Source organism: Muntiacus reevesi, chromosome 2, assembly GCF_963930625.1.
Source record: "Muntiacus reevesi chromosome 2, mMunRee1.1, whole genome shotgun sequence".
Classification (NCBI taxonomy): domain Eukaryota; kingdom Metazoa; phylum Chordata; class Mammalia; order Artiodactyla; family Cervidae; genus Muntiacus; species Muntiacus reevesi.
The window spans coordinates 30,416,792-30,440,211 of record NC_089250.1 but is presented as its reverse complement, the minus strand read 5'-3'; the positions used below and the strand labels follow the sequence as shown (position 1 = coordinate 30,440,211).

The 23,420-nt window shown below is 37.2% G+C and overlaps 1 protein-coding gene across 1 annotated transcript in view; it reads left to right on the top strand.

Moving 5' to 3' along the window:
- RSU1 (Ras suppressor protein 1) overlaps window positions 1–23,420 on the top strand; it is a 193,347-nt gene that overhangs the window by 118,304 nt on the left and 51,623 nt on the right. The gene's annotated exons all lie outside the window — the stretch shown is intronic.

Genomic DNA, 23,420 nt, shown 5'->3' with positions numbered 1-23,420 from the left:
TTGAATTATATTCATCTGATGAATAATGGTGTTGAGCTTTTGTGATTCTTTTACTTCATGAAATTTTTATTCAAATCTATTTTTTGAAATGGAATAGTTTCTCTTATTGTTTTGAGATTCTTTGTTCTCATTGTAAATCCTTTATCAGGTATATGCTTAGCAAAGCTTTTCTCCATTTCTGTGCTTGCCTTTTCATTCTCCTAGCAGTGCCTTTTGAAAAATAAAACTTTTACATTTTGTTGATTGCAGTTTATTAGCTTGATCTTTTTTGGATTGTACCTTTGGTGTCATGTCTAAGTGTTCTTTGCCTAATGCAAGTTAGTCTAATTTTCTCCTTTGCTTTAGTTCACAGGCTTTATAATTTTAGGTTTTGCATTTAGATCTACAGTGTGTTTTGAGTTAATCTTTGTATATGGTGTGAGGTATGGATCAAAGTTCATATATTTGCATATGGATATCAATTGTTTTTGTACAGTGTTGATTGTGTTAATTTTTTTTATATCTTCACTGATTTTTCTAATTGTTCTAGAAGTTATTGAGACAGGAATATTGAAATCTTAGACTGTAATTACAGATTTATTTCTTTTCAGTTCTGTCAGTTTTCACTTCATATATTTGGAAGCTCTGTAATTAGATTTATAAATGTTTTGAATTATGTTCTCTTAATGATTCCTTTTTCATTATGCCGTGAAGTTCTCTAATCTTAGTTATATTCTTTGGCCAGAAATCTACTTAGTCAACTATCAGTGAAGCCACCTTATCTTTATTTTGACTCATGTCAGAATGGTAAATAATTCTCCATTCTTTTCCTTTTAACCTATTTATTGCTATATTTGAAGTGAATATTTTACAGACAGCATAAGTTCTTTTTCATCTCATCTGTCAATCTTTATCTTTTAATTCAGATAATTTGATCAGTTAGACCTAATATGATTTGTTCCACAGGTGAGTTTGAATCTATCACCTTACTCTCTTTTTTCCTCTTTGTTTCATATTCCTCCCACCCTTCTTTTGTGTCTTTTGTACTGTTGTATTGTTTAAGACACTATTTTATGTCCTTTGTTGGCTTTTTAACTATAATCTTTCATTCTTTAATCTTAGTATGTGCTTTAGGGCTTACAGTTTACGTCTGTGATGTTTCACAATGACATTATACCACTTCACATATATTTTAGGAACCTTAAAATAATGAACTTTCATTTCTCATCTCCCAGGCTTTATGCTTTTGTTGTCATATGTTTTATTTCTACTAAAGTTATAAACTCCACATTTTATTTTTATTATCTTTAACAGTAAACTCTCTTTTATAGAGATATGAATAAAAATAAAACATTTTATATGGTTAGCTGCATATTTTGTATTTTTAGTGCTTTTCATTCCTTTGTGTAAATCCATATTTCTGTTTAGTATAATTTTTTTTCTACCTTAAAGACTTCCTTTAACTTTTCTTATCTCTTAGGTTTGCCATGTATAAATTCTTTCAGATTTTATATATCTGCAATACTCTTTAGTTCACCTTCATTTTTGAAAGATACTTTCACTGGGTATAGAATCTTAGTTACGCCTTTCAGTACATTAAAAGTTTTTTCTTATTATCTTCTCCGTTGCATTGTTTCTGACAAGAAATCTGCTGTATCTTTATCTTTGTTCCTTTGTTTGCGACCTTTTCCCTAGCTTGGCTGTTTTTAAGATTTTCTCTTTATCACTGATTTTGAGCAGTTTGATTTTAATGCATCTTTTAGTTTCATTCCCTTGTGTTTTTTATAATTATATAAATTATATTAATTATGTTGATATTTGGGGACTAGGATTTTTACCCAAAGAGGAGATACAAAATTAGAGAAGTTAATTAAATCTTAGAGTCCTAAATTTGATTTAGAAATATAGTGAGATCCCATAATGAATTTTTTTTTTTACTTTAAAAAGAGTTGTTTTTTTTGTTTGTTTGTTTTGTTTTTTCTGTCCATTCAATAAGCCTAGAAAAAACTGACCAACATAGTAGCAATGAACACCCTCAAGTTCTTGGGCCTTTTTCTTAAATACCATTTGTCACTAAAAGAATTCTGGGATCCTTAGAACAATGGCTAATTCCAGGCCTCTGTTAAGAGCCTGAAATATCTTTTCTGTCCAGAAAACAAGGAAGCTGTCAAAGACTGTGTCAGAAGAACCCAGGATGCAACATAGGGACTCCCATTGGCCAAAATAGGATGGTTTGAATGTCAACAAGAATAATAACTACATCATCTCCAACAGGCTTTTTAAAAATCTCATTCAAACAAGCAGGTATTAAAGACTTTTTGAGCGTATCAGGAAATTTATATACTGGGTTTTTGATTATATTTAAGAATCATTAGTTTTTATGTGATAATAGTTTGTGGTTATATACTTTAATGTTTATAGATGAACCAAAAGTAACCTAAATAAGTGGAGCCAGGGGAGAGAGACAGAAAATGAATGAAACAAGACATGCTGCTAGTGGATTATTTTTGAAGCTGATGGTGGTCCCTAATGACTTTGATTATTCTCTTGACTGGTGTATAGGTAGTATTTTCCCAAAGAAAGTTAAAACAGTTTTAAATGTGAGAGAAGAATTATTCATGCCAGTATCATAGAATTGAGAGGATGGTATAGTTTTTATCACACTACTTGACCTTAAAAAAGAAATAAAAATAATTCAGATTCCATTCATTCCACCTCAGGTTCCCCCCCTACTATAGTTTCTTTCTATAGTGAAAGAAACTATAAAAGGATTCTTTCACTTCAGTCTTAATTGGAGTTGGTGGCTTCTATAGAGCTATCCATGGTGCTGACCAATGGAATACTGGAAGAAAGGGGGGATGCAAGGCAGGAGGGCATGAAAGATGAATTTGGTCTTACAAAAATACTGAATTTGAGATTTCTAGATACCCCTAAGTGGACAGATGTATAATCGGAAAGAGATTTTATGGGCTAGCCTTCAAAAGGTCAATTTAGTCTAGAGGGAAGAGTTCTTCTTTTTGAGTGAGTCTTTTCTGGGCCTCTGCCCTGACCAGTCACCAACCTGTCAACCCCTTTTTGGAAAACAGTCTAAGACTTGGCAGCAACAGATTATTCTAACTGGTGAGCTTTTTGCTTTGAAGAGGTAGGATCAGCTTAGCAATTTATGTCCATATGTAGCCATTGCTGGCTGATTTAAGGAATTTGTCAGAGGTGGACTGCCTATATTCTGTATCTTGTTGTGGAATAAAGAGGAGTCCTCAGCATGTACAGTTGTGTAGCACACATGGGGATCATTGAATGAACTCTAAATCTGCTAGTCCCTATGCTCTCCTCTGTAATTTAAAATACATCAAAATTTCCATCCTTACTTAAGCAGTGAGAAGCAAACATTCACTTGGTCAGCTTTAGAAAACAGTTTATTGACTTGACTCATATTACAGTCCTGAATAGGAACTGCTTTATCTGGGCCCTAGTTTTAAAATTTAGTATTTTGACTTGGAAGCCATTTGTGCTCAAGTCTACTTTCTGAGGACCTCTCTCAGTCAGTCTGTGCTAAAACAGACAGTACTATTAAATATGAGCACTTTTGCCTTGTTCAGACTCCTGGTGGATGAGCAAGAATGAGGAGGAGGAGATGAGGAGATGGCTGCTTTTATGAATACAGTGTCACCATTAGAGGGAGGCTTGTTTCTGATCTGAGAAATAGACATCAGCTTTCCATAGGATGAATAAAACAGTGCCAACCACTGAAAGATTCAGCACCTTTTGGAAATTCCAAAATGTAAGTTGATGAAAAACATAAAAAGCCATGTAGTAATTTGAAAAGGAAGGAAGAGAGGAAGGAAGGTTAATTTCAAGAAGACACTGCAAGAGAACTTGCATGGTCTTTTTAGGGTGACGTAAAGCTGGGTTTGAATCACAGCTCTGACATCGGGGTAGCTGTATTATCCTGAGTACATTATTTAAATGGTCTGAACTTGTGTGACTTGGGTAATGAATTAAGGGCTGCAGGGTTATGGGTTTGACTCTTGAGTCACCTGGTCTAATATTTAGTTATTGAAAATAACCTCTAATTGCACTGACATTGCATATTCTGAAGTTTGTACTAATGTTCAGCTTAAGCAGCTGAAATTTGCAAATACTTCTAACAGACTAGATTGACCTAATGACACTCGAACTTCTGTAGAAAGCAGTACAAACTAGTGTGGATGGAAGAGCCCACTACCACACAGTGAATTAACATCTCTTATGGCCGTAAATATGTCTGATGTTATATCAGTCTTTTGGTAAATTTCAACACATTTCCCACCATATTTGTACATGGCACACCCTTCGATAGGACATAGCTACCTAGAATCATGTCCATGGATGATGTTCCTGAAGCAGAAAATTGATGTGACAGTTGGGAAAATGTGAACCACCTTCAAGGAAAGAAAAAATGAGGTCACTGCAGTGTGATTCCTTTTATTTAGAGGTATAGGAAAGTTAATAGTAAGAGAGATCAGTGCAAGGGGATCAGAAAGGAGATAAAATGGAGATGTTCTTAAAATTTACATTTGAGGACCAGTTGACATTTAGAACCAGGGAAAGGAGTCAAATGGGTTCAATTAAAGGGTCTTTCCTGGTGGTCCAGTGGGAACTGGAGTTCCATTGGGAACTCTGAGTTCCCAGTGCAGGGTGCATGGGTTCTATCTCTGGTCAGGGAGCTAGATGCCACACGCTGCAACTGGGGTTTTGCATGCCACAAAAAAAAAGAAAAGAAAAAAATGTTCAATGAAAGTCTGTTTCGGAGGATTTATTGTGAAACCAGTGGGATACTCTTATGCCCCTCCTTATTTTTCAGATGGAGAAATTGAATCCAAGAGTGATAACCTAACTAGTTAATATGATCTATTGCTCATCTAATCTTTTCATGTGTTTTTGCCTGTGTCTAAAATATTGCTCCTATCACACACCTGTCCTCATCTATTGCCTGATTAATCCCTGCTGTTCTGATCTGACCATCATCAAGGTCAAATCATTGTAATAGCAGAAGACAACCACAACTGTTTGTTGAACACTTCACTGTTGTAACAAGTCTATGGTATAGGTGGTGTTTATCTAGATTTTTATGGAAGAAGAAACTGCTCCAAAGGCAATTATTTTTTTAATATTTATTTGTTTGGCTGCGCTTTGTCTTAGTTATGGCACACGAGATCTTCCATCTTCATTGCAGCATGTGGGGTCTAGTTTTCCAATCAGGGATTGAACCTAGGCCCCCTGCATTGGGAGCACCAAGTCCTAACCACTAGACCACTAGACCAGGGAATTCTCTCCAAGGGGGATTAAATAACTTGCCCAGGGTTATGATTGATAGTGGGGTAGAACCAGAATTCAGACCTAGGCAGTCTCACTGCAGTTTGAGCTCCATCCAGTTCACCACATTATTCTACCAGCTACTTGGTATCAGGATACCTCATACCCTCTTAGCACTTACTACTCCTGTAAGGTTACATTTGTTTGTGTGATGATGTAATGCATTTTTCCTATGAGATTGTAACCTATAGGAAGGCTCAGATCAGCACCTTTTGATTCACCCATTTGCTTAGCTCCTTAGCATCTCACAACTAGCTGGCCTTACATATATTTTTTAGTATGAGAGATGGAGTTAATAATAATTCATTTTATAGTGTTAGTCGAATTGTTCCATGCTGTAGGACAGTTGGGTATGGTGCTATAACTGCATTGTTAAGAGAACTAAGTGAGAAAATACACATCAAGTGCTGACTAGTTCACATCACTTGATAAGTACTCTATAACTGTTGGGCTGTAATTTAAACAGGCTTCGAGGTACATTAAAACCACCAGACAGGATCTGAAATTGAGTGTTTAGTGCTCTTCTCTTCACTTTTATTCTTATCTTCTTTTTGTATCTATAATGAATGTAATTAGAAAATTCAGTCTTGGAAAATATGTTGCATTCCAGACCTGATTTCTTACCTAGCTAGGCCGCGAGGTTGTTAAGTTTCATTCTTGGTAATTGTTGGTTTCATCCCAGAGACCAAGACAGATCTGGAGTCTTTAGAATCCAGTCCTAGTTAACACATAACTTCTGAACCAGCCTCTTGAGCAAGGACCTCTAGTTACAGCTACAGCAGGTAGTTGTCATGTCCCTGTTCAGTTACAGAAGCTGAGTAGTCGCTTCATTAGCGTTTCTGGGGTTCTCTAGATCTATTTATTTCTACATGTATTCCGTGTCTTCCTGTCTCTATTTGCTGGGCTGCAGATAGGATTTATTGGGCTTCCCTGGTGACTCAGAGGTAAGGAATCTGCCTGCTAATGCATGAGGCACAGGTTTGATCCCTGCCTCAGGAAGATCTGGAGAAGGAAGTTGCAAACCACTCCAGTATTCTTGCCTAGGGAATCCTAAGAATAGAGGAGCCTAGTGGGCTATAGGGGTCACAAGGAGTCAGACATGACTGAGCTACCAAGCACATGCTCACTGGTAGGATTTATTATTTCCAATCATGTCCTTGAAGTCAGTTCAGCAGTGTCATCTCTGGAGTATAGAGATGCATGTGGCAAGTGATCGGCAGTGTATTCTGTTAATACTATGCAGAACCTAGCTGTAGAATAAAAATTGAGCTATAAAATTAATCTGTTAAAAAAAGTCACAGATAAAACAGTGAAGAGATCAAAATTAATCCTAAAAAAGCACAAAATGAAAGGCAGGTACCATAGAATAAAAAATCGTAGTATTCATGAAAGTGAACATTAATTATTTAATTCCAAGGACAGACACATTATATTCCAAAAATATATTTCAGGTCCACAATTGACTGGCTTTTTTATGTGGCCGAATACCAGCTTTGCATATTTATTAAAATTATTCATAACTGCGGAGCTGCCTAGATGAACTGTTGAGTTCTTGTTTCTTGATCCAATATATTATCTTGTCCATTTTATCATGGCACGGTAATAGGAATTTGTCTAAATTTTAGAGTGATCCATGGGATATTTTCAGTATCAGCATCTCCTAAATACATATTTCATCATTTCCATTTTGCCTGATGTAATCTTTCAGATAGGTTAGAAGAAATCATCTATCTTTATAGAAAATTTGCAGGATTTTTTTTTCCTTTGGGGAATAAATTTTAAACAAAAATCTTTATTCAGTAGGAAAAGTGACTATAATATCATTAATATTTAGGTATCAAAATATTCCAGCTACCTACAAATTTGGACACAGTGTGAATTCTTTGGAGTAATAGAACAGTCCAAGTTCACCGTTGTCATTTGGAGTTTATGGAGAACCGTATTTGTTTAGGTGTTGCTGGGTTTGTTTAGGTATGTAGCATCTTGCTGTGGCCATGATAACAGTGTGGTCAGTATGCTGAGTTCTAGAGTTCAGTTCATACCCTCTGTCTACTGCTTATTATCATGTTTAAGTTTTTGAGCATCAGTGATCTCATGTGTAAAATTGAACAATGATGATGTCTATAGGGTTGTCAGAGAAGATTCTATGAAATAATGCACAGAGGGTGCTTACAGCTAGATCAGGCACATAATAAGCATTTAATAGATATTAGGTGCTGTAAGTCTTAATAGTACATCATAGGATGCCACAGAAAGTGTGGGCTAGAGTTTTAGCGAGAATATATGACAAAGAGATTTTAATCTCCAGTAGTATGTCTCTGGGCTTCCTTTGTGGCTCAGCTGGTAAAGAATCCATCTGCAATGCTGGAGACCTGGGTTTGATCCCTGGGTTTGGAAGATCTGCTGAAGAAGGGGAAGGCTACACACTCCAGTATTCTGACTTGGAAAATTCCATGGACTGTATAGTCCATGGGGTCGCAAAGAGTCAGACATGACTGAGCGACTTTCACAACATGTTTCTAAACTGATAAAAACTTAGATAATAAGAAAGAAGCATAGATGCAACTTTTTTTTTAGGTTTCTTGATGTGGACCATTTATAAAGTCTTTATTGAATTTGCTACTGTATTGCTTTAGTTTTATGTTTTGGATTTTTGGCCATGAGGCATGTGGGATCTTAACTCCCCAGCTGGGGATCGAACACACACCCCGTGCGCTGGAAGGCCAAATCCCAACCACTGGACTGCCAGGGAAGTCCCTAGATGTTACTTTTTAAACTTGACTGCTAATGGTCATATCAGGTGATCTTTCCGACCCAGGAATCAAACCCAGGTCTCCTGTGTTGCAGGCAGATTCTTTACTGTCTAAGTCATCAGGAAGCCCTAATGATCATATACTATAGTTCAAAGAAACTGCAGATAATCTAGTTTAATATGCTCTCTTCAAGGGTGAGTGGAAAATACCCCCCAAAAGGTGAAGGATGCCCCAGAGAGGCATCTGGTTTATCAAAAGGAAATGGTTACTGAATCCCTCCTAAATGTGGTCATTTGTAGGACCTAAGAAGTGTGTGATACCTAGTATATAACTTCCTGCTCCTCTTGGTTTGGTATCCTCCTCATTATTAATCCTCTAAGAGTATCTTTTCTCTTTCAGAAAATGAATTACTTATTTATTTTTGGCTGTGCTGGGTCTTCGTTGCTGCTTGGGCTTTTCTCTAGTCACAGTGAGGGAAAGCTACTCTATGGTTGCAGAACATGGACTTTTCATTGCAGTGGCTTCTATTATTGCAGAGTATGGGCGTGTGGGCACGCAGGTTTCACTACTTGTGGCTCGTGGGCCCTAGAGCACAGGCTCAGTAGCTGTGGTGCATGGGCTTAGCTGTTCCACAGCATGTGGGATCTTCCCGGATCAGGGATCGAACCTGTTTCTCCTACATTGGCAGGCGGATTCTTCACCACAAAACCACCAGGATAGCGCCTGTAAGTATCCTTTCATACCCCCAAGAGTCATGCAGAAAATGGCCAACTGTCCCAGAGCAGCTGCAGTCTCAGTGAACGTGAGTGGCTGTCTGTCCAGCCTCAGTGGGGTGGTCACTGTGACCATGCTAGGGATGCAAAAAAGAGATTGCCCGCCGAGTTTTCTAGAAATGCCTCTGAGATCTCATAAGCTTGTAATATTAAAAGAAGCCTTTCTTTCTTACACATAAGAGTCATGAGTGAAAGGGGAGGCATTAGAGGCTTCTGAGCCGTAGATTTTAGTGAGTTCCATAAAATTCTCAATAAAGGAAAGGTCAGTGTTTGCATCATAAACAGTGTTCTCCTAGGCGTATTTAACCCCAGGCCCTCTTGTGATTCCCAGAGTGTATTGTAATTGGACTGCTCTCCTTGGATAGTGCCCCATTACCTATCACCTCCCCAAAAAGACCCCCCCCCCCACCACCTGAGCATTCTGTTCTGTAGAGGTACTAACTACCTGAGTTCTGGGACCAGCCTTTCACCAAAGAAGAGAATGGAAAGAAGTGATTTCACACCCTCGCCATCATTTATCACTTGTAGATTTTTTAATGATGGCCATTCTGACTGGGGGCTTCCCTTGTAGCTCAGTCAGTAAAGAATCTGCCTGCAGTGCAGGTGACGCAGGTTCAGTCCCTGGGTTGGGAAGATCCCCTGGAGGAGGGCATGGCAACACACTCCAGTATCCTTGCCTGGAAAATCTCATGGACAGCGGAGCCTGGTGGGCTGCAGTCCATGGGGTCGCAAAGAGTCGGGCACGACTGAGCGACTAACACTTAACTTACACTTATTTACTTATTCTGACTGGTGTGAGGTGGTATCTCAATGTAGTTTTGATTTGCATTTCTCTAACAATTAGTGATGTTGAGCATCCTTTCCCGTGCCTCTTGGGCTTCTGTCTTCTTTGGAGAAATGTCTATTTATGTCTTCCACCTATTTTTTTGATTGGATTGTTTGTTTGTTATATTGAGATGCATGAGCTATTTAAAAAAGAGGAAAAAAGAAGTGATTTCACCTCTGTTACATAGCATAGGCTTAGAAGTCTTCCCTTCAGGCTTGGCTGCAGTTTTGTATATGACATTAAAGTGAAGAGATTGTCATAACACTAGTCTAGGGCTTGTGCTAAGGGGAGTCCTTCTTCTGTGTTTCTGTGGAGACCATGTGTGAAACTAAGAAAGACCAATGGGTGACCTTGACTCACTCATGATGCAGGGACTCATCCTGCTTTGTGAGTGGCAATTTTTGGGACCTTTCTGGTTGTCACCTCCCACTGAGCTAGCCTCCTGCACCTGGGGAAGCCGGGGGTCCTGGCCTTATTCCGCAGAGCAGCACTGAGCCCTGACTGAAGAGTATTTTTATCCCATTATCAAAAGCATCCAGAGGAAATGTTCAGAGAGTATGGGTGCAGCTCTTGCCATTAAAGAACCAAGATACGCAAACAAGCCAATCACAGCCTTAAATAGTAATCCGTCTTTATTTTCTATCCCTTTATCTTTCCAGGATAAGGACTTCTCTGTCTCAGAGTATGAAAAAGGGCAGAACCAGCTAGAATCTTACAGAAATGATTCTTCTTCTGGTGTCCATGAACATGGAGCATACCTTATGTAGAGCAGGATGACTTTGTTGAAGTGTGTTGATTTTTGTTTGTCTGTTTTTATGAAAGTATAGTTGATTTATAATGTTGTGCCAGTCTCTCTGTTGTATAGCGAAGTGACTCAGTTTTATACGTATACACGTTCTTTTTTTTAATGTTCTTTTTCATTGTGGTTTATCCCAGGAGATTCGATATGGTCCCCTGTGCTATACACTTCCCTGTGGCTCAGGGGTTAAAGCGCCTGTCTGCAGTGTGGGAGACCTGGGTTTGATCCCTACATCGGGAAGATTCCCTGGAGAAGGAAATGACAACCCACTCCAGTATTCTTGCCTGGAGAATTCCATGGACAGAGGAGCCTGGTGGGCTACATACAGTCCATGGGGTCGCAAAGAGTTGGACACGACTTAGTGACTTCACTTTCCTGTGCTATCCAGTGGGACCTTGTTATTTGTCCATTCTGTATGTAATAGTTTGCCTCTACCAACCCCAAACTCCCAGTCCATCCCTCTCCTTCCCCTTTCCTCCTTGGCAACCACAAAGTCTGATCTCTGTGTCCGTGAGTGTTAGAACAAGACGGCTTTGAGTGGACCATCCTGAGTAAGTTTTTCTGCCTGAGATTGAATGTGTCTGCCGGACTGGCCGGGCACATACAAAATGTGCCTGAAGATTTAAAGGCATGTAGGCCATGTGACGTGAGAACAGCAAACTAGGAGCATGAACGGACTTTTCTCTCCAGCATGATTTCTGGCTCCTTTATACTCAGTTTTTATACTGAACAAGTGTGCTTTCATTCTTTGAAACTTAGAGGCTTTTGTTAAGGATTGCTAAGGGATGCCCCCAAAATTATTATCATCACCACAGCTGAAGTTATAGTCAGGGATTATATTCAATTTAATCTTTAACTTCATGGAATAGTCATCTTTTGCCTGATTTCTTTGATTGTTTTGTCTTTTATTTTTCAATAGCAGGAAAAAAATTGTTTTTTTTTTTTAAATTAAAATAAATCTGTATTAGTGTGTGGACTATCAGAGAATGTCTAACTGACCGAAGTCTGGGAGCTCCCCTGGTTTAAAGACACACAGAACTTCAGCTGTGTTTTCTTTTCTGAATTTGTCTTTCCTGTATTCTGAGATTATTTTTGAAATGTGTTTCAAGTCATCAAAAATATACTTCTAAAGCTTTGATCAAAATTTGCCAAAATTAGGACACATAAGAGTCTATTAGGAGTTAACACAAGCTAGAATGAATACACAAAGGATGGAGTGATTTTATTGGGAAAGTGAGCAGAGAGATGTCTTCTTGGGATCAGTAAGAAGCTACATTGTATATTTAACAAAAATAAAAGGAGAAAGACTTCCCTGGTGGTCCAGTGGTTAAGATTCCATACTTCCACTGTAGGAAGTGTGGATTCGATCCTTAGTCAGGGAGCTTGGGTCCCACATGCTGTGTGGCATGGCCAATAAAATAAAACTTTAAGAAAGATACACAAATGTGATCATATTGAAAATAAAAAAATAAAAGGAAACTTCTCTTAGAAGTATGTAGTAGTAATTTTTAAAAGCATTTATTTGTTTATCTGTGCTGGGTCTTAGTTGCAGCATGTGGGGTCTTTAGTTGTAGCATGAAAACTCAGTTGCCTCCTGTGGGATCGAGTTCCCTGACTAGAGATTGAAACTGGACCCCTGCATTGGGAGCACTGAGTCTTAGCCACTGGACCACCAAGGAAAGTACCTGTAGTAGTAGTTGTATGATGCCTTGTAAATAAATATTGGTTCACAAGGATTTCTGGTCTTTTCTTTTATCAGATATGCATTCAAATAATTCTACCATGTTTCACAAAGAGAAATGCTACCTGTAGACCTCATGGGAATGTGACATGCAGTGGTCAGCGAAATACTGTTTCTTACACTTGTGAAAATGAGAATGTCAGTCTGAGAAATATGTTGAATTATACCAGCTGTATCGGTGTTGCAGATTGCTTTTGGTCTAAATTTTATAATATACAGCAAAGCTGTTACTTCAAAAATCTCTCCTGCCTACTTGTAGGGTCAACTAATTTTACCCATCTCTGAAAGACACTTACAAAAAAGGAAAAGATACCCATTGAGGGGAGTGGTATAATATGGGGGGGGGAAATGTAGAAATGGTAATTTATGGGAGGAACCAGGTATCCTGAAAGCCTTCTCACCAGGAAAGACTGGATGCAACATAAATCGGAGAAACGTGTTTCTTAGATGTACTATTGAACTTGGTAAGAGAATCAGGGAGATTCTCCAAGGGACAAAAAGTCTGGATTTTCCAATTACACAAAGTAGTTTGAAACCAGAGGGGTGTGGAAAGGAGACCAGGACTGCCCCCGTGGCACTGCCTGGGTAAGGAATTCAGCAGCTTAGGGACCATGGATGGAAAAGAAGTGATTGGACCTAGGGTCTGAATAAAGCTGGAGGGCCAAATGTGAAACACTTTCTCAAAGCTAGGCTACACCTTTACTGAAAGTCAGAGCCGAAAAACAAATTAGAAAGGAAATGTCCCCATTTCTACTGTTATTCTAAGTGGAGGAAAACCAGTGATCATTGAAATCATCATCTCCCCTAAGAATTTGCTACTATAAGCTTATTTGGAGGGAGTTTCTGGTTCTAGTATTTTCAGCTTATTTTTGGATGAATCTAAGGAATAGATTTATAGTTTTTACAGGGTCATGAAACCTTAACCTAGAAAAGCAATGTATTTCCAAATTGTAGGATCCCTACAGCCCTTGGTAGAGATAAGCATGAACTGTCGCCAGAGGAGAGAGCTAGCAATCCATCGCCCTCAGAATTCCTACAGATGCAGCTTATATGAAGATACCATAAAACATACGCAACACTCAACAAAGCAATCCAAACATTACCCAACAGAAAATAACAAAATACCAGAGTCATCTGAGATAGTAAACAAACAGGTTTACTGTGTCTCATGACACCAGGGAGCTCAAAACTACATCTAAAACAAATGCATGTAAAGAATATAAAGAAAAAAACATTGAGCAAGAAATAAGATATCATCAAAAATGATCAGCAAGATTTGGAAAGGAACCAAGTAGAATTACAGGAGAGAAAAATATGTAATCATTGCAGTTAAAAACTCAGTAGATAGGTGAAAGGAAGATTACACACATCTGATGAGATAACTAACGGACAGGAAGATCATGAAGAAATTACCTAATGTGAAACAGAGGAGGTGAAAAAATAGTGATGAGAGTCAAGAAGTAGGAGTGATTCTGAGAATGTAAAGCTCTCATATATGTCAGTCTAGATTGAGAATATTAAAATAGTGAAACTGGGGGGTGTCAAGAACCTGCTCCCCAAGTCTCGTGGGGTGATACCTCCCTGGGTGTATCACATGCACCCAGTTACTTGAGCTTAGGCACTCTACTCTTTTAAAATGGACTTGAAGCACACCAGTAGTTTGCCCAGGAGAGAGACAATATCTATAGTCTCCAGGCCAATAAACAAATCTATGCTCTGCTCTGGGGGACAACTCTGTGTTCTAAGGTTGTTCACTATGCAGATATTCTGGAAAAGTGATCCCAGAACCAAAGCTGCCAATGCCTCTGCTCACAAAACATGTGGAACAGTCAGCATCCTATGGGGAGTTATTTCCCAACAGTAGAGAGGCACTTTGTTTAAGGTATAAAGACAGAATTTTCCCAGAATGTTGCAAAATTGGAATCATCTACTAGAAAGAAAGCACTGATTTCCAAGCAACATAAATACATATTTAGATACCGTGGGGAGTTCTGTAGGATCTCATTTCATTCAAAGGCCCAGGCAAACTAATTGAGTTTAACTTTTCTACCATTGTATCAAACACAAGGGGGAAAAAAAATTAACAAAAATGTTACTGTGTGTTTTTCTTTAGTCAGTTCAGTTCCTTCCCTCAGTTGTGTCCAGCTCTTTGCCACCCGGTAGATTGCAGCACGCCAGGCTTCCCTGTTCTTATTAAGCACCAAGTTATCTTAGAAGATCAGATCGCACCTTGTTATAGAGCAGTGCATGGGGAATAAATGCAGAACCTGATGACCATGATACAAGAGCTGTCTGTGGGGGTAACTTCAGGAGCAGTTGAAGACAATTGTGGGAATGGGAAAATACAAGAGAATTTTCTGAACTCTACTTTGATGCAAGCAAACATAGACGTCTAAGAAGAATAAAAATCTAACCTACGATTGTTCTTTCTGTTGAGTATGATAAAGATTTATGGTGATATTTTAAGACGGTGCGCAAACCCCACAAAGCTAAAATTGTAACCTAGAATAATTATGAGATTTGGACTAGTTTTTTCAGTCTCTGTTGAGGTGTACGTCCATACTGTTATTCTTCAGCAACCTGTTTATTAAAAATTTTTAATGTTTGAATTAAACCAGTTAAGTCAGTTCTTTGATTAGCAAGATAAGCTGAAGGATGTGTTAGGAGTTAATGTTTGCAGGAGAAGTTTCCCAGCTCAGATTTGAATCTGTGTCCAGCTTTGTGGCAGGAGACCAGGTCTGAATCAATATTTCTGCCTGGAAGTCACATAACCTCAACGAGAGATTAATGTGGTTACTGCTGGGTTCCGTGTTCCTCGTCACCTAAGTATGTGCACTTGTCACTCATATTTTGTTTTCAGCTTGTTACACTGACAGAAAAATCTCTACAGAATAAAGAACCAGTTTTCCGAGCCTACGAAGCTCTCTTGTATTTGCATGTTTTCAGGATTTAAAGCAAAGGGTGTTTTTCCTTGAAATGTTATTTATTTGTCTTTTTTTTTTTTTTTCTTTTTCTGTGATATGGGGAAACATTATTGACAGCTCTTAAGATGTCTGTCTCTCATTATGTTTCTGCTGATTGCTCATTTTGTTGATTCAGTAGCACAAGAAATAAGGAAAATTTTCCTTATATTCACCAATGTATTTGCAAAAATTTTTATTTAAAACCCAGAGTGAAATTTCTGCCTTTGGTTAAAGCTACTTTTCTTTTCTTTTTTTTTTTTTTTGTATTTTACATAAACTGTTGATGAAGTCCAACAATAAGGCAGTTTTGTAGGTAAAATAAGTCATTCCAGTTTTAAACTCTGTTAATTCAAGTATGGTTAAGTATAACTTTTGTATACTTGGTTTCTCGTGGATTCGTGATGGAAAGGAATTCTGAAGTTACCATGAAATCACTTGTTTAAATCCATTGATTTCATAAAGACCCCACCTTACAACCCCCTGGTTAAAACCTTAAAGAAAATGGCATTCTTGAGCTAGTGTTCACTTTATGTTGTACATGAACTAATAATCCTCTTAACAGATAAACAAGAAAACAAAAACTTAACTTCATTTATAATAGTAATGATTGGAAATAAGAAGTATATGATACATGATTAGTAAATAATCATGGAGCCATACAGTCAAATGCTAGGCAACCACTGAAAATTGTGTTGTAGAAGATTACTGACTTTGGAGAATTTTCATAATATGTTACACATTTAAAAAGCAAACTATATACCTGTGGTCTACAAAGTTTTAAAAGATATACCTCAAGTATAAATATAATTTTCTCACATGGTTGGATTGTCTGTGGTTTTTGAGCCCATACCCTACACTTTGCTGTACTTTTTTTGTGGTTGTGTATTCTCTCCTGTTTTGCATTTATTGCCCTATTTCTGCTCTTTTATTTCTCATTGTGGAAGAAGATACAAATTTTGATTGAGAGAAAATTTGAAGGATTGTCACAATTGAATTGAAACAGGTGGTTCACACCTGTATTATATCCCTAAACGCCCACTAAGCGTTTGGTTGCATTTTGCATATCTTATTGTATAAGCAAAATGCATTTTTCTGTTTAGGAAGGAAAAGGGTATATTTGGGTTGTTGCAGTGATTTGTGGTTTTTGACATGCACACTAACTCATTTCCTTGATTTGTGCGTGGAGGAGGGTGTGTGTTTGAACTTGGGAGTAAGTTCAATGAGCCCAAGATGGTGAACCATTTGTGCTTCAAGGTCATGCTGACCCTCTTAGGCTAGACAGCTGGAATTACTGGAGTGTTTCTGGGGGGAAAAAAAGCACTTTTGATGTAGAATCTTACTAACATGTTTAGGAATACAGGGCTGTAATTGAGAATACAGCTTCCAGGACCAGCCAAAGCATCCATTAACTCTGCAGTCACATTTGGGCCTCTTGAACTTTGAAACCCCTTTGAGACTACCATTCTCCCTCACTTTTTATAAGATTTTTGAAAAGCACGTTCCAGTAATTAATGCACAGAAAATTCAACCTCGTGGCATTATCTTTTTCCTGCTCTTATGATATCAAGTACAACTAACTTCAACAAAAGCATAATGAAAATTGTACTAACATATTAAAATTATACTTAATGTTTCTTTCTAGTCAGAGAGCCCTGTCGGTTGTAAGAATGTAGCATACCCAAGAGTACCTTGTTGCAGATTTTTAAACCTATGAATGGATGACTATTTAAGAAAGAAAAATTCTTGGTTGTTTTAGTTCATGAGTTTAGTTAGTTTCCAGCACATTCATACTCCTCCATGCTGTGTGGAGGCGAGGCGGGCCACCTCATCACTAACTATATGAAGCTAACAGTGACTTTTCTTTTTATGTTTTATACACCACACACACGATATGCACACAGAGTATTGATTTGTGAGATGAATTGTGTGTAGGAGTCTGAGAGATCTATTTGTATCCTGGCTCTTTTCTAATTGTGTATCCTTGGGCACATCCCTGAACTAATTTGTATATTTCATCAACTTGAAAATGAGGGTGTTGCACTCCGGTGTGTAAAACAGAGAGCTCGTGCTGACCATCATAGGGAGCTCAGCTGGGTGCTCTGTGATGGCCTAGAGGGGTGGCATCAGGGGAAGAGACTCAGGAGGCAGGGGAAATACATATATAGCTGATTCACTTTGCTGTACCGCAGAAGCTAACACGACATTGTGAAGCACTTATCCTCCCATAAAAATAAGTACATTTTGATATGTGTTAAAAAATGTTTTAAAAAACAAAATGGGGTATTGTTATGAGTTATAACATAACTTGTTTATTAAATGTACATAATATATAGTTATGCAAATATGAAGCTTTATTCCTTCCTTTTTTCACTTCTTCCAGGAACACGACTTGAGACTTTGAAAATATTTTTTTTTTTTTTCTGTTGGTGTTTTGTTTCTCTGCTCCCCTCTTACTTTTCCCCTTGATTTCCTTAGCTCTCCCTTCTATTTTTTTTTCTATTGAGAACATGTTCTAAAAAATTATTAACGAAAGACTTAATTTTGTATCTAATGCATTAAAATTAGCATAATGCTTAGCACACATTTGTGGCTTTTTTTTTTTAGTCGTGGTGTAATTTATGTACCTATACTGCACAGACCCTGAGTGTGTGTTCATAGATCCCTGAGTTTTGTTTTGTTTTTAATTAGGAAATTTGTATTCTCTGATTGCTTTGTGTTTTGGTATTCTGTGTTTTTTATTTATTTGGCTGCAGCGGATCCTAGTTGCGGCACGTGGGATCTTCGTTAGGTCTCTCAGAACTTTTGTTTTGGCACGTGGGCTCTCTAGCTGTAGCACATGGATTCAGTAGTTGTGATATGTGGGCTCTCTAATTGTGGCATGTGGGCCTAGTTGCTCCATGACACATGGGATCTTGGTTCCCTAACCAGGTATTGAACCCACATCTTCTGCATTGCAAAGCAAATTCTCGACCACTGGACCACCAGGGAAGTCCCCATAGTTCCTTGAGTTTTGACAAATGAATCCATCCCTATAATCAGCTCCCCAATCAAGATATAGAACATTCCCATTCCCCCGAAAAGTTTGGCAAAACTCATCTACTTTTGGATGTGGTACACTTCTCCAGATTTCTCACTGGGTTTTCTTGCCTGAAGGTGTGTGAATCACCTCTTCATGTTGTCAGGGCTCCTTCCATGGCTTCAGAGCAGAATTTCTGAATTAGGTTTTTTTTGCTGATGACATGCTTTTTGAGCAGGAGGAAGTTCGCTTGCTTTTTTTGTATGAATTTTCCTGTGTTTTTTTATTTTTTCCTCTTTTTTTTCTAATGTCTCCCTATTTCTAATGGATCCTGGCGAGATATTTTATGGTTTAGCACCACTGTGAGTCAGCCTCACAAAAAAGGTCATTTAAAGGTTATGAAGGGTTCCACATAAGAAGCGTTTTAGTGTTGCCTCTGAAATTTATCTTATGTTATCTGACCCCGGACATCACTCAGAATTTATGTAGTGTTTGTGTACATAAATGCTTTCTCCTCCTCAAAAAATTGAGTCAGATGTAGTCAAAGTCTGGGTTATTGTCAGTGGGAGGAAATCCATCTCATTACCATGCCAACCATTCTTGTGCAGTGGACATATCTTGTTTATTTTCTTTTTTTCTTGCAAATAAATGGTTCTTGGTTAGTTTGAAACTCTCCATCTTCTATTTTAAGTCAACTCTTTGTCATTTTTTTTAAAGCCTTCCTTAGATATAAGAGATACTCATAAGTGAGGTTTTTAAAGTACTGTTGAAAGTTGCCAGCCGTCATTCTGTTTTTACTCTGTGAGTTGATACCTGAACTAATTATCTTTTGAATAGTATTTCAAATGATCATTGCTTATCAGAACTGTTTTAAAAAAAAAGTATCTGAAGTATGTTTGTTCCACTCTCCTTGTGTATTTACACCTCTTTGATTTTACTTTATGAACAGCAAAAGCAAACTGTCACTATTTGCTGTAAATTGAAGCTTTTAATAACTATGTCTGTTCTCCAACATTTGTCAGCCTTGAATATTCTGTCAGTAGAAAATAAAAATAGCAGGGAAACTCAGCAGCAGTGACACTGAGAATTTATGTGCTTATGCTAAAGGAAGGTAAAAAAAAATAATAATATTGAAGGGTGAGCATTTGGCATTTTCCCTTCAAATAATGTAAATTTGAGCTGGCTTTTCCTCGAATAAATTTTGGATGAAAAGTTGGCCAAATAAATGAACGTTTCATCATTAAACACAGAATATCTTTTAATCTAGAAAGAAAAGAAGAGATTATTTCAGATCGTGGATTCAATCATATAGGCCTTGTTTGACATAAACTTGAAAAATAAGTTTTATAAATACATAAAAAGAAACATGATAGCTCAGTAGTAAAAACTTTGATGCATATAGCATTTAAATTTTTAAACTATTTTGTAGTAAAAATTCATGTGGAGAAGATCATCTTGGATATGTGACAATAAAAAATTAATTTATCTAATAAAGACGGTTAGAGTAAATCAAATCTAAATAAATTCCAGAGTCCACATTTTTGTTAGTAAATTGTATGTGTCGGTTGTAAATATTAAAAACATGAATGAAATATATGTTATGAAAAATTCACTGTGTTCTCTTTTCAGATAAAACCATAAAAGTTTTTCAGGACTCCTTATTGGTAATTTAAACTCAGTTCTTAACCATTGTGCCTCTTTCTTTTATGTATCTTTCTACTTATGAGTCTTCTCAAAAGATACCTTTATCATTGTCTTTATCAATACAGTAATAAATACTTCAGAAGCACCAGCTATGTGCCATATTTGGTAAACATTGACAATAGGTCAGTAGTATTTTGTGTAGGAAGAAAAGTGTTAAAATCCTGCTTAGGGGTGCTACTGTGTCATCTTCATTTAAACCTGTACAGTAACAGAAAGACGATTAATGAAACTGTGAGCTTATTTATTTCCCTCTCAGTCTTGTGGTGTGTCTGCAAATATAGGGACTTTAAAAAATAACCACAATGAGCTAAAGAGACAATCTCTGCTTTTGCAGACTGGACATGCCTGGATGTTTTAATTTAGTTTTGTGTTAGCATTACTCCATTATTATGGATTGAGCCTGAGGGAAGGAGAAAATTAATTATTGTTAAAATTAATGAGATAAATTACATATGTATAATTTTGAAAACCAGTCTACAAGTATGTTATTCTGTGATGGGAGGTGCCTGGTCCTAATTCATCCTTTGGAGAAAGTGGAATTGGAAGTTTTCAATGACAAAGATCTGTTTGGTTTGTTTTTTTCAACAGAAGTCCAAAAATACTGTTATATACTATAAAAGTGATGATAGTGGCGAGTTGAGAATTTACTTTTATCACTGTATTAGAATGGGTTTGTTTGTTTCTAGTAAATGTGCTTATGTGTCTTAAAATTTCATCTCAATCAAGATTAAGGAGTGATCTCCAGTGAACTTGAGATGTTAGTCAAATGTTAATGATTTTTGAAGATAGTAATTGCATTCTTTTTCTGCAGAGGATTTTCACACTGAATTCAGCAGAGAATTTAGTTTGTTCAACTGCCCCAGCTTGCCTATAAAGAACTTCATAAGGAAGACAGGAGGTGATCATTCTGTTTGGCATTTTCCCCTGTCTTCATCTGCATGATAGTGGTTACAAAGCCTTTGGTTCAGTTTTCTTTCTTTTTGTGCCTCTTCCACATAAGAAAGTTAAATTTTTTTAGTTTATTTTTTCTTCTTTTATTGGCTCTAATTTTAAGTCCCTCTTAAGATTTGCAGAGCTATGTTGAGATTCTTTCAGGTTCAGTATTTCTTTTTAAATACTGATAAGATTCTCTCCTTTGAATGTTTTCATCCTTTTTAATTTTGTTAATTGATTTGGATAAATCAGTTGTCCCAGTTGTTTGGATATTGAAAAAACAAGATGGATATCTCCTAGAAGGAGAGTAATTTAATTCCCAGTTTTTACACATGGTGAAAACTGTGTCTTTGTGATTCACAGGGGCCAGTTATAATCTGCATTTTGTTAGGGTATTTGTCTTACTTATGAATAAATTTGATGAAAACCTTTTTAAGTTAAAGCTACATGGATGGCTCAAAAATATATTATAAATAAAGATGAGATTGTTTAAATCTTTGATGAAGCAAGTTCATCAGGTTCTCATGGTATTTTTTGAAGAAATGTTTAAATGGATTTCCGTTAACTATTTGAAGTCTCAGAACAGAATCTCATTTTATAGGATTCTTAGTGGGAAGTAGAAAATGAATATACAACAGGAAAGTCTTTCTTTGTAAATAAATCTAAGTGTCATCTGCCATAACTAATGCTTTCATACTTTGTGACTTGGGCAAATTTAAATAGTTTTTAAATAGTTAAGTGAAGTTAGCAATTAAAAAACAGTATCTTGCTTTTCAGCAGTAGAGTGTGAATTATGGAAACTTGTTCTGAATCTTCTGTATATATTCCAAGTATATTTAATTCTTTATAAGTCGTTACTTTGAGATATGAGAGCAAATCATTGAATTTCCTACTTCATTTCACCAAAAAAAAAATTTTTTTGTTTTTTTTTTTAGCCATCTGGATAACTTTCCCCCTTGGTATTGTTTCTTTCTTGCTTCCTGAAACAAATTATAAATTTGACTAATTGGTCATCTTTAACTCTTGCTTCCTGAAACAAATTATAAATTTGACTAATTGGTCATCTTTAACTCCTGTAAGTGTCTCTAATTTGGAGACTTGTAACAAGGTTTGACATATCCTCACCGGCAACAGGAGGGAGAAGAGTAACAAGCAGTCTATCCAGAAAATCATCAAATCAGTGAGCTTCTGAGATGTCAGAGTACCTGACCTTGATTGACTTGATAGTCTTTGAACTGCCTTCAGTTCAGTTCAGTTGCTCAGTTGTGTCCCACTCTTTGAGACCCCAATGGCATGCAGCACGCCAGGCCTCCCTGTCCCATTTCCAACTCCCGGAGTTTACTCAAACTCATGTCCACTGAATCGGTGATGCCATCCAACTATCTCATCCTCTGTTGTCCCCTTCTCCTCCTGCCTTCAATCTTTCCCAGCATCAGGATCTTTTCCAATGAGTCAGTTCTTCACATCAGTTGGCCAAAGTACTGGAGTTTCAGCTTCAACATCAGTCCTACCAATGAACACCCAGGACTGATCTTTAGGATGGACTGGTTGGATCTCCTTGCAGTCCAAAGGACTCTCAAGAGTCTTCTCCAACACCACAATTCAGAAGCATCAATTCTTTGGCATTCAGCTTTCTTTAGTATCCCCAAAATGATCAGTCTTTGAGAGACTAAAGAAAAAAGCGATTCAGAGAGACTTCATTCTGATGTAACTACATAGTTTAGTGACTATTCAGCCCCTGCTTATATGCCAGTCAAAGAATAGTCCAATGGTCTATGTATTATTGGTTTTTTTTAATTGGTTTTAATTGAGATAAAATTCACCTGCCTGAATTTACCCATTCAGACTGTATAATTCAATGACTTGTAATATATGCATAGAGATTGCATTCATCATCACAAGAGTTTTTTATTACCTCAAGACTCACACCTCTTATGTGGAGAACAAATGTATGGATACCAAGGGGGAAGAAGGAGAGGGAGGAATTGGGAGATTGGGATTGACGTATATGCACTATTGATACTATGTAAAAATAAACAATTAGAACTTTCATTTCGCTTTTCTATATATAGCACAGGGAACTCTACTCAATGCTCTGTAGTGACCTAAATGGGAAGGAGATTCAAGGAAGAGGGGATGTAAGTATATGTATAGCTGATTCACTTTGTACCTGTGCAGCAGAAACTTAACACAATATTGTAAAGCAACTATATACTCCAGTAAGAATTAACTTAAAAAGAAAGCAAAAATCACACATCTTAGCATCCCACTCACTCCTTTCTTCAGCCTTGGCAGCCACTAATCTATCTCTAGACGTTTCCCTACTCTGGACATTTGATAAAAATGGAATCATTTATCCTTTGTGATTGACTTCCTTCACTTCAACATAATGTTTTCATGGTTCATGATCCGTGTTGTTATTCGTAGTTCCTTCCTTTTTTATGGCTAAATAATATCCCGTTGTGTGGTTCAGCCTCATTCTGTTTAACCATTCATCAGTGGATAGGTGTTTATGTTGTTTTCACTTTTTTGGCTGTGAATATTGCTGCTGTGAACACTTGTGTGCGTGTTTTTGTGT